The sequence below is a fragment of the Belonocnema kinseyi genome, chromosome 10 (assembly GCF_010883055.1).
Source record: "Belonocnema kinseyi isolate 2016_QV_RU_SX_M_011 chromosome 10, B_treatae_v1, whole genome shotgun sequence".
Taxonomy (NCBI): Eukaryota; Metazoa; Arthropoda; class Insecta; order Hymenoptera; family Cynipidae; genus Belonocnema; species Belonocnema kinseyi.
Genome location: NC_046666.1, coordinates 30,500,388 through 30,506,095, shown reverse-complemented (window position 1 = coordinate 30,506,095; position 5,708 = coordinate 30,500,388). Strand labels below are relative to the sequence as shown.

The following is a 5,708-nucleotide window of genomic DNA, read 5'->3' as shown; positions in this document are numbered from 1 at the left end:
CAGCCTTGGAGGAGATTATGTTGAGAAATAAAAAAAAAAATTCTTAAAAACGTTGTTTTTCTTGGTCAGGCCGGAAACTTATCAATCCACCCTCGTATTAGGGTATTTCAAACGATTCGTAGACACTTTCAGTGGATTTTAATAAAACTAAGGGATTTCAAAGGGTCTCAGGGTATTTTTTAAAATGCAAAAAATGTTTGAAGAGCTTTTAAAATTTACGAAAAATTTGAAGAACTTCATATAGTTTAGGGTATTCCAAAAACTTTATAAATATTTTTAATACATCTTATTAACTTGAAGACATTCCAAGGGATTTTAAATATTTTAGGATATTTTTAAATATTTCCAGGAATTTCACTAAATTTTAATAAATTTGACGAATTTTAGATTATTTTTAAAAAAGCAAAAGAATTTTGAAAATCTTTTAAAATTTTCAATGATTTTCAAAAATTTTAGGGCATTTCAAAAAATTCTTCGAAATTTGCAATGGATGTTAATAAATTGAAGACATTTCAAATTATTTGAAATGGTATTTTAGGATATCCCTTAAACCCCGAAGTATAATAAAATACAAAATTAATAAATTCATTTTTCTAGCTGAATCAAATTTCTTGAAAACCAGAATTGGATTTCAAAGTCAGACTGTGAGATAAAATAAATGTCTGTGAAAAATTGATATCCAAAAGCGATTTCCTAAACAATTCAAACTTTTTTTAAATAAAGCTAATAAAATTATGTACAAATCTATAGGGGACGTTTTTTAAAAAAGTTTTTAATTCAAAAATAAAAAAAATTAATTTTCAGCTCAGTAAAATAATTTGTTTCTATTTGTGTTCACGTAATTTAATAATTTTACTAAAATATAAAATTATTAAATTTATTTTCCTGCTTCTACCAAATTCCTTAAAAGCCGGAATTATATTTCAAAGCCAAAGCTACTTTTTATGAAAATATTAAAATAATTTTATTTATATTTATTTTAATAATTCTAGTAAAGTATTAAATTCATAAATTAATTTTCCGAGCTGTATCAAATTCCTTAAAAACCGAACTTGGATTTCAATGTCAAAGCTAATTTTAAATAGGTCACCTGGTTAGTAATCTGATCGTATTCGTCGCACCGTGAGGCAATACAAAATATCTATGAATACATTGATATTCAGATGCGATTGTTTTTCATGTTTGTTAACAAATTTAGAAGAAGAAAAAAACACTTTTCTTTAAAATTGGCCAAGACACGTTTATGTTGAATTTTACTAGGTTTAATTTAAATTTTCAATAAAAAATTAAATAGTTGACATTTTAATTAGGAAAGGCTTTTGATTTTTAAATTAAAAACTGTGGAATTAAACTGAAAGGGATGATTTTTCAACAAAGTAGTTGAATTCTGAACCAAAACCAATAAATTTTCAAAGAAAAAGTTGCATTTTTCACAAAAAGAGATTTATGAATATTCAAAACAAAATGACAATGTTTAGGGAAAAAATGCGGCAAATTATATCAATTTTGAACAATGTAGTTGAATTTTCAATGTAGAAAACTTTTAACCAAAGTGGAATAGTTGATTTTCGAATTAAAAAAAAAATCTGCCTGACACGAAGGCACATTCTCATCGTGCGCTGCGCGCGCGGCTTGCTTCGTTCGCAAGTTTGAGCGCGCCCAAGACGCGCAACTGTTGGTTCTCGCGCTTCGCGCTCGATGTTGTATTTACCTCGCGCTACGCGCTCGGTCTTTATGTTTTCGCACATTCTTGCGAAAACATTTTAAAATTAAGACTCAAAATATCCACCACTGTAATTTTGTAATTGTGAATTCTCTTTCGTTTAAAGAGAGTTTGAGCGCACCTACGGCGACTGATGGCAATCGCACTCCGCACTTGTTCTTTGCATTTCTTCCGTATTCGGGCACAGGCCTTTTAAAATTAAAGGTGAACGGACCGACAACTGTAATTTTGTGATTTTGAACTCTTTTTTGTTAAAGCTCTTTTGGCTTTAACGAACACATTCTCATCACGTATATCGTGCTTCGCACGCGATTTTGTCCAACCTGTCAATTTTTCTACATTATACACAACACTTTTCAGGGCGCACAATTTGAGCTTTATTATTTTTTTCGTATCTTGCATAGTTTGACCAAAAAATGGAACTTTTCATTATTTTTGGTACGATCAAATTTGGAATGTTCAATTTTTCCACCAAATTAAAATAGTTTTTATCGTAGTCCTGTAGGGATTTCAAAAAGCAAAGATTTTTTTGTACGATCAAATTCGGAACTTTCAACTTTTTGACCAAATTGAAAGTTGTTATCATAATATTGTAGCGCTTTCAAAAATCAATGCTTTTCTTTTTCTGAATTTAATGTTTATTTTAGTTTTTTTTTTGGATTTTGAAAATGCTATAACTCTAGTAATTTTTTATTATTCTAATAATCATTAATATAAATTGTTAAATTTTTTAAGTAAAATGCATAACCATTTAGAGATTTTTTGAATTTTTAAAAAAGTGGTCTCAAAAATATGCAAAATGTGCCCACTGTTTGAATTTTCATCCAAAATGGCGGGCTAACGAATTTGACATTTAATTCAGGACACTAAACGAGTGTACCGAAGGGCAATTTAATATATTACTTTTTTCAAAAGTATCGTGTTCACAGACAGGCAGACGGACAGACATACGTACACACATACAGACATACAGAGATACGGACAGACGTACAGACAGACACATTCGTGAAAAACTGTTTTTCGGATTCGGGGGGTCTCAAAACGTGGACATTTGATAAAAACTGGGGGGGGGGGATCAAATTTTAAAAAATCTAATACCTTCTCTGATGAGAATGTAATAATGCAAAAAGGTTTCCACTTTCAACAAAATCGAATGCGAAGTACGAGATACATAATGAGAATGTGTCCGTTAAAGCTGAAGGAGGTTCGACAAAAGAGGATTCTCAATCATCGAGCGTAAAGCGCGAAAGTCAATAATCGCGCGCCTCAGGCGCGTTCAAACTTGCTAGCCACGCACGCTTTTTAATCAGATTTTATAACAAACTTCTTAATATTTTTGGTTAAAGAAACTTTTTTCAAACATTTGTTTCGTCTTTCGTGTCCGTTTTACAAAAATGTATTCTGAAAATTTTATTTTTTTATTTTAAATCTTATTTTTTACGATTAAAATAAAATCTACTCGTCCTATTTAAAAATGATTAATAACAAATTTATAGATCTTCTTGGGTGAACAACTTTTGTCTTTTAATTTTAGTGCATACCGTGTGTCGTTTTACAAAAAAAAATTAATTTAAAAAAATGTATTAAAATAATTTAATTATTTTATTTTAAAGGTTATATCTTAAAATTAAAGAAAAAACTAAGTGTCCTCTAAAAAATTATACATGAGCAACTTGAATGAGTCTGTTTATTTTTTTCATAGCTTGCGTTGTTTGTCAAAAAATTAATCTTTTTAGTCTGATTCATTTAAGAATAAACAAAAACTGCGCATCCTATAAAACAGTAATAATAAACATTTGTAGGCTTTTTTTATTAACAAGTTTTTTTTTGTAGCTTATGTCGTTAGTCCAAGCATTTAATTTATTTTTAATTTTAAATATTCATTTTTACGAGTAAAAAAAACTACGCATCCTCTCGAAAAGTGATTGCTACAAAATTTGTAGTTCTTTTTAGGGCGCGCAATTTTAGTTTATTCAATTTTATCGTATCTTGCATGGTTTGACCAAAAAATGGACTTTTTGGATTTTTCATTATTTTTCGTACGATAAAATTATAAATTTTCGACCAAATCAAAAAAACTTTTATGATAATTCTGTAGGGCTTTCAAAAATTAATGTTTTTTCCCTTGACTTTTGTTCATATCATGCGTTGTTTGGCTTAAAATGTTCATTTTACTTTGGAATTTGGAATTCTTGAAAAAAACTTTATTAAAAAGATCTCTTTTAGATGTCAGTATTTATATGCGTCTTCATATTCTAAATTATCCACTTAATTAAGTGTAGTCAAATATTAAGTTTCTCAAAACTCTGTAGACCTTGAGGCACATATATACTCATGGTGACTCTCGCGCTGCGCGCTCGATTTCCGGCAGACATTTGTAAACAGGTTTTGTTGGATTTTTTTTTTCTCGTAACTTTCGTCGTTTTTCCAAAGATTTTTCTTATTTCGTTTTTTTTTTTTTGAACGTTATTTTTCACGAATAAAGCAAAAAGTACGCGTCCTATCAAGAAGTGATTCTTAACGAAATTGTAAATATTTTTTGGGATAACAATTTTTGTTAATTCATCTTTTTTCGTATCCTACATAGTTTGTCCACAAAATGAAATTTTTTATTTTTCATTATTTTTTGTGCTATCAAAATTTGAATTTTCGATTTTTGAAGAAAATCCAAAAATTGGTTATGATAATCTTGTACGGCTTTCAAAAAGAAACAGTTTTCTTCTTCTGACTTTTTTTTGATATCTTGCGATTTTCGGCTTCAAAATTTGATTTTCGGTTGTTCGAAAAAATTTTGAAAATGCTATAACGCGATAACTTTTTGAATTTTTATCAAAAATGCCTGGTTCACGAACTCGTCCTGTCTTTTCGGACCTAAAAAAAGTGTGCCAAAGATGAATTTCATTCGTTTATTTTTTCGAGAGTTATTGTGTTTACGGACAGACGGCCAGACGGGCAGACAGACAGACGGCATCCTGAAAACCTGATTTTCGGACGAAGAGATCCGTTGAAAAAATGTGATGTCAAATTTCCGATAATTCTAATACTTTCTCAATCGTACACGATGAGAATGTAAAAAGGTCATAAGAGTAAATAAATTACAGCACATAGAATCTTAAAATCTTGAAAAAATGTGTTTTAAAAGATTTTTGGTATGATGAAATTTTGAATTTTCAACTTTTCGCCCAAATGAGAAAAGTTGTTATAATAATCTTGTAGGGCTTTCAAAAATCAATGTTTTTCTTCTCTTGACTTTTTTTCATATCGTGCGTTTTTCCGCTTCAAACTTTGATTTTCGGTTAATTACAAAATTTTTGAAAACGCTATAACTCCTAAAATTTTCTTTTTATAGAAAAAAGTCTTTAAGATAAATTGTTTGTTTTTTTCAATACTATAAATATCCGTACATAGAATTTTCAAATTCAGAAAAAAGTTGTCTAAAAAATTTTCAAAATGCGCTCACTTTTTGAATTTTCATCAAAAATGGCTGGTTCACAAACTCGTTCTGTCTTTAAGGTCCTAAAAAAAGTGTGCCAAAGATGAATTTGATTCGTTCATTTTTTCGAGGGTTATCGTGTTTATGGACGGAAGGCCGGACGGACAGACAGACAGACGCCATCATAAAAACCTGATTTTCGGATTCAGGGGGTCTCGAATCGTGGAGGTCCGTTGAAAAAGTGTGATGTAAAATTTCCGACAATTCTAATACTTTCTCAATCATAAATGATGAGAATGTAAAAAGGTCATAAGAGTAAATTGTTTGAGCTTCTGCGTACTATAAATAACAGCACATAAAATCTTAAAATCTTGAAAAATGTGGTTTTAAAGATTTTTGGTATGACGAAATTTTGAATTTTCAACTTTTCGTCCAAATGAGAAAAGTTGTTATGATAATCTTTTAGCGCTTTCAAAAATTAACATTTTTCTTCTCTTGACCTTTTTTCAAATCATGCGTTGTTTAGCTTAAAATGTTCATTTTAGTTTTTTT

General features: G+C 29.4%; 1 protein-coding gene across 2 annotated transcripts in view; it reads right to left on the bottom strand.

Annotated features, from left to right (window-relative positions):
- LOC117181605 (alpha-glucosidase-like) overlaps positions 1-5,708 on the bottom strand; it is a 99,408-nt gene that overhangs the window by 23,759 nt on the left and 69,941 nt on the right. The window lies entirely within an intron of this gene.